Source organism: Mastigoproctus giganteus, chromosome 8, assembly GCF_048544385.1.
Source record: "Mastigoproctus giganteus isolate SK-2022 chromosome 8, ASM4854438v1, whole genome shotgun sequence".
Classification (NCBI taxonomy): Eukaryota; Metazoa; Arthropoda; class Arachnida; order Uropygi; family Thelyphonidae; genus Mastigoproctus; species Mastigoproctus giganteus.
The window spans coordinates 196,735,224-196,747,295 of record NC_143582.1 but is presented as its reverse complement, the minus strand read 5'-3'; the positions used below and the strand labels follow the sequence as shown (position 1 = coordinate 196,747,295).

Below are 12,072 nucleotides of genomic sequence, written 5' to 3'. Positions count from 1 at the left end.
TTTATGTCCCTCACCCAACCTCATAGAAGAGAACCCTGAGTTACTTTATTTTCTCCCGAAGCAACTGTCTATGAAGCGTCAGTGCTGTGCGATGGTTGATGTTTTGATGGATGAAAAACCCAAGTTTCTACTAGTAGTGGAATATTTTCATGAGTTCCATGCGATATAATCTGTTTTTGGCTATTGCCTATAGGAACAGCGTAGTAAGACGCAGGTTTCATACACTATGTAGCCAAAAAAGTAGAAGCTAACCACCTAATTGTAAAAAGCATGAGGACAGGAGCCTGATGAGAAGCAATTGTGAAAGTACGATCAAATATCTTTAAAATAGAACATCAAGCGAAGCTGACTCATTTTATTCAAAGCTTTTCCATGGAACTTGCCCACAGATCTTTACCAATATGACAGAATCGCTATTGGTGATCGTCAATAAGATTGTAGATATATAAAATATAAACGTGTACGTGCCTTTTATGTCCTTCTGTTAAATGGTACAGCATATGCCTGTCATGTGACAACTGGAATTAACCATTACTTGCCAGGGGTGAGGTGTCTCAATACACGTTGAGCTACAACGTGTGCTAATCCCTCAAAAGTATTCCGACAGTGGTGAGGATTTTTAGTAAAAATGACACTAAGGTGTCCATTGAAATTAGGTGCCACTGATTCATGTTACAAATCAGGAACAGCCAGCCCAATAGTCTTCAATCATGCTTCTGTACGAGCTGGCTTCATTGGACAGAATTGGAAGAGTAGATGAGGTGAAGTTACAGCATCTTTTTAAAATTAGAGAGAGAAAGAAGAAAATTCCTGAAAGCAAAGGAAATCTTGTCGAGATTCATTGTCCTATTAAAAGAGATTTATACACAAACGACAACTTACCAGCGGTTACTTCCAAGGAGAACTCGATGACACTTAAACACCACCATCCACATGGACAGAACCGGTTGTGCAAATTCTCAAAATATCACTGAAAACCCCCTAATAAATAAAGGATTCTCTTCTGCTGAAGTCTTCACTTAATGTCTACCTTTCGACCGCACTTTCGGTATTAGTAGAGCTCTTGGCTCGTAACCTGCACGTGCTAGCGAGGCATCCGAACTTGTGAACCACTCCGTCATATCAAAAACGTTGGCGACCTCAAACCACAGACGGTAGCCGCTTTTAAGCCATTCCCAGTCCGGACTGCTCTCTGAGCTTTCCTTTAAAACTGCCACTCACAGCGGACACTGCCACAGTCTTTGGACAAGGGCGACTGTCCCGAGAGCGCTAGATGACAGCCCATCCGTCAGCTCACCCGGCGGGCCCGTGTCACGCGTTGACACGCGGTGCCAATTACTGTCTTAGCGTTCTCGCAACTTGCTACAGACTACCTGTTTTCCCTTGCAAGTATTTTTTTTTTTTTTTAATGAAATCTACCTCGGAATAACAACGTCAGGGACTACCGTTCTTTCTTAAGGGGGGCGTCTAGCAAGGGAAGAGTCATCTTATCAAATAGACTGAAGATAAGGCGTAGAAAATGAATTAGGGAAGAAATGAGGACTTTGCAATGAAAGAGAGATAAAATTAACAGGCCTGCCGAAACCATTCTTGCATTTTGATTGCTTTTAGAAAAGGATCAAAGCTTAGTTTACTGCAAGAAGGAATTTTTAATTAACCACCCTGTACATTAAGAATGTCGCAAAAAAATTATTTTATTTTTTTTTATTTTCATTTGTATAAGATAATGATAAGATTTTTTTGTTTTTCGCAAATTTTTCTATTGGATAATCTTTCTTTCTTTCAAATTCGTGATTTATATATTTAGTAAACTGATAACAAAATGCGAGCAAAAAAAAGAAACATCTCGTCAACCCTGTTTCCTAGTAACAGCCGGTATTGCGCATTTCCAGAGCTGAATTTAGTGAGGTGAAAAGTAGTGGCACAGTTTGCTCCAGGGCCGAAGGTCATAGAGGTAAGAACAATACAATTATTGTTGGTCTAGGGCCCACGATCTGAGGCGACTATTTCAGACGCTATTTTCGTATTGAAAGTGGTGTGTAAAGTAATTCAACACCGAGGGGTCAAGTCATGAAGGAGATAATGTGTCGCGAGACAGATAAGAGTACATTAGTCCCGATAATCCGACCCTCATTAAACCGAATTTCGGTTAAAAGCTTATTTTTACACCTTATTTTTCAGCGTGTATCTCATCAGAAATGCAAATTTTAAAGAATATTTCAATTGGAGGGAACGCTGAAGCATTTAAAATGTAAAAATCGAGACAAACATCGATACTACATTTTCTTACTATTTCTTAATATATTAATAAATGTCTTAAAAAACTGAATCATAAGAAAAAACCCTGTGAAAATACGCATTTTTCTAGTATTTTGAAAATCGGATAATTGGTAACTCAAAAAAAAAAAAAATTTTGATTCAAAAACGGACATAAATTTGAAGAATTCTGACAATCAAGTAATGAAATAGAACGAAAGAGAGAGATCCAAAAATATCAATTTCGTGATAATTTATGATTAATATTTCCTATGTTTCAATTTGTAAGCTCCAGTTTAAACAGCGTGGGGCCGGCTACTTGGTCTGTGTGTACCATTTAAAGCACAGGGAAGGCACAGGTGTTCTTTGCCAGGTGATGTACCCGCAAGGAGACCTTTCGTCTGGGAAAGCCGACATCGCCTCGAGCTTTTGCTACCCGTCACAATTCGCCGTGGCCCCCCTGACCGAAAGACTTGACAGTGACTGTCAGGCAATCGGTCGTGTTTCTAGATGGCAGGGATAGAAGATGAAATCGGGAGTTGAAGAGAAACCTGAGGGGAGACAGAAAGGGGGAGCGACTTGTAGAAAACAAATGCGATAACATTCTGTTTTGATTATCAACGGAAGGTATTTAGGACTCGTGCTAGTTCATTGTTGGCTTGTTATATCTAACTTATTTAGACATCCCCCAGTGAGACTACTGAATTGAGGGTTGACACTTCAAATCAGTGAACTCTTCAGTAATTTCATTCAAAAGTAGTTGTCTTTAGCATTAATGAATAAAAACCATAAAAAAAAAACCTTTGTTAATCATAGAAATCTTTCAGAACGACCGGAAGATGGCGCTACTGCAAGAACGAATTTCTTCACGTTTTGTAATATTTTGCAATCGAAAGCACGTTATATGTACTAAGTATTTCAGATTGCGATTTAATAAATAAAACAATCGTAGTATACAGCCAACACTTTCGTAATGCAGTTTACTTATTTTTTTCTGGATTTTAGCAATTGAATTATAACACGTACTAACTCTGCTGATTCCATAATTCGTGATTTACGTATTTAGTAAACTGATAACAAAAAGACGAAACGTATTTTATGCGCGAATAAAGATCATTTCGCTTCTGCGCATCCGCCATATTGCTCACTCTTTCCTCCAATCAGTGCACGGCAACAAATATAATATCCAGTGCTTATGGATAGCCTGTGTGATACTTATGAAAAAAATCATAACTGCCGGATTTTAATTAAATTTTGGATGGCTCGAAAAAATTTTTCTAAAAGGCCAAATATGCAATTTTTTGAAAATCCATCTCTGCTGGAAGTCAAATTATTAAATGCGGACGGACGGACAAGGAAATAATAATTGCCAGATTTCTGCTTTTTTAATTTCAATAAAACTTGAGTTGAAATGAGAAATCTTTCTAAAAGAGCCCGATATAAAATTTCCTGAAAATCTATTGATTGTGAATCTAGTGCAGAGGACAAACAAAGAATAATTGCCCGGACTTCTATTAGTTTAATTTCGATTAAATTTGAGATGGTAAGATAAATGTTTCTAAAAGAATCAAATATAATTTTTTTTTAAAATACATCTAATGGGAGTAAAATACATGAGGATGGACGAACAGAAGAACATACATGGGGAAGAAAATAGGCAGTTTAGGTATCGTAGCAACGCTAATTGTAATGCTTTGCGTATTACAATTGAAAATTGAAATAAATTCATTATAAAACACATATTCAGTCAACAAACATGTAAGAACTTGTTTTTAGACAGCATATATCAGTGAAATGAAGCAAAAAAGAAACGAAAAAGTGGCGTTCTTTGTCATTCATTCGTTGAAAGATAATTTTTCCCTCATTTTAGAGAAAAATAAATTAAGGTGTTCATTTTAATTAGAGGTTCCGCCGACTACAATCAAGTGCAATAACCACGTAACAGAATTTGGTTTAATCTCGCACGCGCAAACGAAGTGGAAATGAAAAATCACTGGACCGCCAGCGTTATTCGGATAGCAACACGTGCAGCGTATTACGCTTCGCGAGCCGGCACTCGCGCCGTCTGGTATGCACGCGGGTTATTTGTCGTCACCTTTGCGTCAAGTTGAAGTGTAACTTGCTCAAATAGCGGTCTGATTAATGGTAACTTACCGTTCTGGACCACCCCTGGATTGGTTCCACATCGGAGGCCGGGTATAATAGTAAGCTAGTTGTAACTTTGACCGTACTGTGGCGTTTTAGAAACATTCATCGAATGGCTTTTGTGTGGCAGCCGGGAGGGTAGAGAAACAAAATGGGAACAAGGGTGGTCCAAATTTTCACCCTTTCACCTTTTCTGATAAATCAAACACAAAATGTTCCTTTATTGACAGGTCTCGATGCTCAGCAGAGAAAGGTGTACGCTCAGTAAAGCTAAGAGCTGAAACAAATAGACAGAAAAAGTAAATAATAGTTTAAACTTAAATAGATAGAGAGGTGAAAATAAGCTGTCTGTGAATTCCGTGTCTTCTGTGGTCGATTTGCTGTTTGCTTGGCGAAAAACCGGAGTTCCCGGGAGAAAAAAACCCGTGCTACCCTCACCCGCGAGACTTAACACAGCCACTTGAAAAATACCCATAATAGGGTTCGAACTCAAGGTCCTTGGCACCGGGTGAGAACGGTGATTATACCCACTGTGCTACCCACGAGGGACGATGTTTTGAAGTCTGCTCACGTACAGAGTTATCCATTTATAACGCCAATCCATTGGTCAACGGTGTGTACCAAGCAGCGCAGGAGCAGCAGGACAGCGTTATTAGTGCGGTGAGTAACGTGGATTTTTACAGAGAGAAGAAGGTGTTTATTTTGGAACCTCACCTAACTCGCTTTTGCAATTCCAGGAGACGTTCAGTAATAAATGTCCAAACGTCTACATTCATCCCGGTTCTTCACAGAGCTTCAAACGCTTGAAAATTTAAATATCTTTGTTTTCTGCCTAATTTATTCCTTTCAGGTGGGTAGAAGAGGTTGTACAAAACCGACTTCTTTACTTTTGTAATCATGATCGAATAAAAATGCAAATATTTTCCTGTGTGGGTGTTTTTTATAAATATTTTTGTACCCAAGTGGTCGTTTTTTTTTAGAAATAGTGAGATTTAAGAAATAATTCTACAAATTTTCTTCTACTTCCATGGTGTCTTTTAGACGAGTGTGGAACCTATCAAAATGTGCGCCAATATTCTTGCGTTTTCCAATAATTATAACATCCATGAATATAATGAATAATTTAATATCCTTGGGCACAGCTCTTAAGATTTTTTCCATCTGCATATGCTAAATATAATTCAGCGAGAAGGACTAAAATTCTTCCCATTTCTTCATAAATTTCTTTCTTAAAGACGAAACACTTATATAAGAGGCTACGTTCATTTCTTAAGGACTGAGTTTAATATGATTAACTAGATTTCTATCTTTCTCTAGTAAAGAACGAAGAAAGATAAGGGTAGATTCTGTTTATGTTTCTATGCAAAGATGTTGTTGAAGCAGAGTTTTAGGAGCATCAGCAGCTAAAGCCATATTGTCTTTAAATTTTGTGTGTTTTGTGGTCCATTTTCTGTTTGCTGGATGAAAAACACGAGTTTCCGGGAGAAAAAAAAACATACTATCCTCGCCTAAGACCAACTAACTCAGCCACGTTTTGAAAAATTCACCACATCATCGACGGGACTCGAACTCAGGTCTTTTCCATCCTTTGAAAGACAGTTAGAGGTCCTCTAACTGTCTTTCAAACCATGACTCGGCAGCAGAAATCACCTCATCAGCATCAAAGTGTTTTCCTCGAAGAAAGGACTCCAGGGAAAGAAAGAGGAAGAACTCCGAGGGTGCAAGAATGCAGACTTCTCCAAATGGATGGAGACATCAGGAGACAGGTAAGATGTCTCGAAAGCAATTTCAAGATCAACAAGAATTACAGCATCCTAGGGTGACTGCCATTAAGCCATAACAGTCAAATGGCAGCCAACAACTTTTGTTCAAGAGCCACCCCTGGTTTGTGCTCTACTCCCACAGAAGAAATCATCTGACTTGGTGCAAACAAAACTTTCTCTAGAGTCATTGTTTGTATGTTGGGCAGTGCCAAAGGTTCCCACAAAACCACAATTCTCTAGAGTGAAGATCAATGCTCCAAGATTAATTTCCTCGAAACCTGGTCGTTAAATTCCTTCAAAATGAAGATATTCTTCAAATGTAGTTGCACGCCAAACCTCTGGAACCGAATCTAATAGACCATGTTAAGGATGCTTTAGGTAACGAAATCTGGACTCACCGATTTTCTCCCACAACTATCCGTGCTCTATGATTTGGTCCTCAAAAAGATTTATTACAACAAAGCATTTCCCTTAATCTTTAAGCATGACAGTTCTTTGTGAGAGTTGTTTTTCTGTAGAATCAGGTGCTTTATTAAAAGCTTGAGCTTTGCAAGACTGATTCCTCGGCTTTCCATGATCAGTTTCAATGGTTCATGCTAATGATTCATAATAAACGAATGATTCATAATGAATGAATGGTTCATACTTATGATTCAAAATAAATGAAGCACAATGAAGCAGTTAAACTTATACAATCAAGTTCTTTATTAAAAGCTTGATTCCTCGGTTTTCCATGATCAGTTTCAATGGTTCATGCTTATGATTCATAATAAATGAAACAAAATGAAAAATTGGTGTTGAACTTATTTTGGAAAGATGTTTAATAATTAAAGAATACTTTTTTAAATTTTTTAGCTTAATCCTTAAAATAAAACATTGTAGTTTATGTTTTTAAAACAGATAATCCAAAAATTTAATTTAATCTGTGAATCCATAGGCCGGTTCCTTTGGTACTCCACAAAGACAAAGACTGATAAGTCTTTGTGAAGTACCAGAAAGACTTATTATTTAAAATTATTATTTAAAAAATTGATAATAAGTTATATAAATAAAATAATTACATTAATAAATCTTAATCGTAACTTAAATGCAATCATCATTTTTGTATTATTAGAAATTAAAAGAAATAGATACTTCTTATAGATATACTTTTAAATAAATTAACGTTAATTTTTAAAGTTATTTTGTTAAAAACCGGCAACAGAATTTGACTTAGAAAATTAATAAAAATTAATTATTGATATATTAAATCAAATAAAGCCATATATGTTATTTTTGTTATATGAATATAAAATAATTAAAATCCGTTCTGCTCTCGAAGGACTTACTGAGGAACGTGAACTTTTTTTTGGCACCTCATGCCCACTCATGCTTTTTCTTAACAAATTATGATTTTTTTTTTAAAGATTACCTAAAAACAGCAAGGATTAAAAACTCATTTCGAGAGTTATCAACTGAATTCCTGAAAATAAATATTCATATAATTATAAACTGATAAAACTCTTTTTGAAAATCAAATCTATGCAAAAGGTGACTTAACAATGTTATATTTTGTTAATAACAGATCATATAATTTTAAATATTTATTAAATAAGCAGGGTATTTCTATATAGACTGTTTTACGTTTATCTAAAAGGGTTTATGGATTCTTAAGGGACTGCTTTAGGGGTGATATACAGGAAATATCGTCCTTTATCGAGAATAAAAGTTTTATATGAATATGTAATCCCGAAGATGGACAGATAAACAGCTACAAACAAGAAGGGACTCATAATTTTCCTGCTCACTTCATCCCTCCCTCCCTCTCTTTGTACCCCATCGTTGGTTGATCCCTATCTATATAGATGGTCGACTTACATCGACAGCGGGTTCTGACGGAACGGCTGAACCTAAAAACCTGTCCGCAGCTGCGTTGTGACCCGAAGTCGTGGACATAGAGGGGAGGAGGAGTGGGGAAGGCGAGAGAAGGGTGGGGGGGAAAGGGGAAGGGATCGTAAGAGGTCACCGTGCACTACAGAATGAGCGACTATCGTGTGCGTCGGCAGATATCGGAACAACGACGTATGTCGCACTACTCGTCGGCGGAGTCGGAATAATGTTGTCACAGCTAGGCCTCAAAAGAAAGGTCGGCTTCTCTCTCACTCTCTCCGGGCGAGGATTGCAAATTTTAAAGCCGCACAATTATCTGTAGGCGCGTAGCATTGAGTGGGACACAGCGGGCGTTAAAGCCCCACAGCTCACTCCTGAAAGAAAACCAATCTCGGACGTACAAAAGGAGCTCGAAGATCCCTATTCAGATGTGGATCTAGCAGGCTATACTACAGTTATGGAAGCACCAGGGGGGAAAAAGGCAGAAAAGGGGGTGCCATTGCTTTTAGACTTCTCTTTGGCCTTCAGACTTAGGGCGGAAAGAAGAGTACAATGCACGAAGAGGGAGAACCCGAAAGCTATATAGGGGCCGTCAGAAAAGCTTGAAGTCGTGCGCCGGGCGTTGCAGCGACCGTACGTCACTCCTTTCTAGATCGCCAGAGCTGGTTTTGCCTTTAGAAAAACTGTTTGCTTACAGAGAAAAGAGATTTGAGTTCAACTCTAACCTTCACCTCCCCTCTTTGCGTCTCTTCCCTTATTTTCTATCCCGTTTATGACTCGGATCGCTTCTGTGAGAACCCATCTCATAATAGCGACCCCTCAGACAACCACTACTTCATTCTTAGTCCGGTATTCTTGTAAGCGTCTGCAGTTATACCTCAGAAATTGGCTAAAGCTCTCGAAGATGAATGGCGAATCTGAGAACAAGCTAGCTAACCAGTTCCTTCTTTGCTCTATTCTCCACGTCGACCCTCCCTTCTTTTGCTCACCGACATTCTCCAAGTATTCTCAAGCATCCAGAAGAAAGGCAGATACTCGTATCACTTTGCAAAGTGCTGACATTATTGATAAACAGTAAGAGATTTAAACGTCATCAACGGTTGTCCCCTTCCATTGGATCCAGTGTCAATATAGCGTAACCAGAGTGTTTGCTTTTTCAGTGGTGACATTTCGAAGTCGCTTCAAATGATAGGTTTCCTCGGCATTCACCATTATTCTTACAGTAAGAAAATCGAGATAACACCCAAAAGAGAACGATAAATTTATTATTATTACGATATCTTCGAAAATATTTCCTAATTCAGTAGATCTTTTATCAAGTTTTTGAGAAGACTTAGCTTTAAAAGTCTTTCAACACTTAGCCACTGTCTGGTACCTTTTCTCGATATAATCTCTGAAGAGTTCTGTTTATTTAGCTTCCTTGAAAGCAATTTAGATCTAAACAACTCGCGTTCACCAAGTCCCTCTTGTGTTCCTAGGTAAATATTTCGAAACAAAACCAATACGGTTTTCTCTCTCTCTTGTTTATCAAGTGTTTTTATGGGAATGTATAACCTCAAAGTGAAAAGAGATTCGCGCATAATTATGGTGTAATGTTTTAGCTTAAATTGCATTATTCGTTTCAGGCGAATTTTATCGTAATGGACACTGTAATTATTAATATTTAGCTTCTGTTTATCTTGGAGTGACAGTTAGGACACATTGGTGTACCATGGCCTTTGGTGGTAGCATCCTTGTCTAGAAGAATTATTTAAAAACATCAATCGCATTTCAATTGGAAACACGATATTGACCAATTATCCAGCTAACATTCATTTTGTAAAAACTCTACTAGATCTTCCAAGATTAAAATTTTTAATGGAAGTCATAAACGTAACAAAAGAATACTTGATGAGAATCAACTGAAAGAGCAAGCTGGCTTTAGGACAGGATTCTGAACTATGGATCACCTTCACGTAATATCACAGCTAATGGAGAAAGCAAATGAATATAAAACACCATTATGCCTGGCATTTGTGGATTATGAAAAGGCATTTGACTCCATACAGCATAAGGCAATGTTTCGGGAACTGGAAAGACAAGGCATAGATACCCCATATACTATGATTTTGAAGAAAATATGTGAGAATGCTACCTCTTTTATTAGACTAGACAAAGACAGTTAGCAAATTTAAAATCGAGAAAGGAGTTCGACAAGGAGACACAATATCTCCGAAGCTGTTTACTGCTGCCCTTGAGGAAGCTTTCAGAAGATTAGACTGGTCGCAGAAAGGAGTCAATGTGAATGGAGAGTACCTAAACCATTTACGATTTGCAGATGACATTGTGGTCATAAGCCACGATCCCAAAGAATTAGAGGAAAATCTTAATCAGTTATGCACAGTTAGTAAGGATTTTGGACTAAAGATGAATATGGCTAAAACAAAAGTAATGATGAACAAGTATGCCACGGAAAGGGAAATAATGATTGAAGGAGCAGTAATTGAAAAGGTGGAGTCATAAACTTATCTGGGACAAGTTATTAGCTGTAATAATGATAAATGGCTGGAAGTGAAGAGAAGGATAAATTTCAGGTCGATAGCATTCGAGAAATATAGTCGCATACTGAGAAGCAATATCCCAGTTTGTCTGAAACGTAAAATAATGAACCAATGTACACTGCACTGCCACTTTATTAGATACAACTACCTAGTAGCGTGTTGAGCCTCCTTTAGCCTTCAAAACAGCCTGAATTCGTCTAGGCATGGATTGAACAAGATGCCGAAAACGTTGTGCACGAATGGAGTACCATGCAGACATAAGTGTGTCACGCAGTTCCTTGAGATTCGACGGAGGTGTGGGCCTGCGGCGAACAACTCTTTCCAGCTCATCCCAAAGATGTTCAATACGGTTGAGATCCGCAGACTGAGCGGGCCACTATAGCAAAGAAAAGTCATTGCCATGTTCCTGGAACCTAGTGATTCGGGCTTGGTGACCCAACGCATTATCCTGCTGGAAGTAACCATCTGACTGAGGATAAACTGTCAACACGCGAACGGATGCTCTTGGTCAGCAACGATGTTTAGGTACGATGTGGCATTCAGACTATGGGTATCAATGGACCCAACGTGTGCCAAGAAAACATTCCCCACACCATAACACTGCCTCCACCGCCTTGCACAGTTGTCGTCAGACATAACGGGTCCATGAATTCATGTTGTTTTCTCCAAATTCTGAGCCTTCCATCAATATGATGCACCAGGAACTTCGACTCGTCAGACCAAGCAACTGTTTTCCAATCCTCGATAGTCCAGTGCTGGTGTTACTGTGCCCACAGGAGGCGTGCTCTCTTGTTCTTTATTGATAACAAAGGAACGCGATGTGGTAGCCCATTTTTGTAGCCCATTCACGACAAAGCGAAACTAGTGGTCCGTTGCGATATTTTGTTCTGCGCACCAAGGTTGTATTCTGACGTGATGTGCGACAATGTGGCCCGTCTGTTTGCTTGCACAATTCTAGCCATCCTCCTCTGACCTCTCTCATCAACAAGCGATTTTCTTCCACAGGGGTGCCGTTGAGAAGATGTTTTCTGTTCGTTGCACCATTATCGATACACCCTTGAAGCTGTGGTGCTTAAATGATACTAGAAAGGTTGTTCTGCTGCATTTATATCCACAACTGTGGTCATGTGACTTGCAACGTTGTGGAACAAACCATTTTTGTGCACAGCAGGGGTGTACCTGATGAAGTGGCAGCACAATGTATACTCCCCACTATGACTTATGGAAGTGAAACTTGGGCACTCACCGAAAGAATGGAAGAGAAACTGAGAACTACACAGTGAAGAATGGAACGAATTATACTGAGAATCAGACAGTTAGATAAGAAGAGAAACACATCAATTAGGCAGAAAACTCAAGTAAAGGACATTCTTATTAGAACTAAAGAACTGAAATGGACTTGGACAGGACACATAGCTGGAAGACATGATGACAGATGGACCAAGAAAATAACAGAATGGTATCCAAGAGGAGCTAAACGAAAACCCGGAAGACAACAA

The 12,072-nt window shown here is 38.6% G+C and overlaps 1 protein-coding gene across 4 annotated transcripts in view; it reads right to left on the bottom strand.

The window, feature by feature from the left end:
• LOC150082147 (paired box protein Pax-6-like) overlaps positions 1 to 12,072 on the bottom strand; it is a 66,983-nt gene that overhangs the window by 44,197 nt on the left and 10,714 nt on the right. The window lies entirely within an intron of this gene.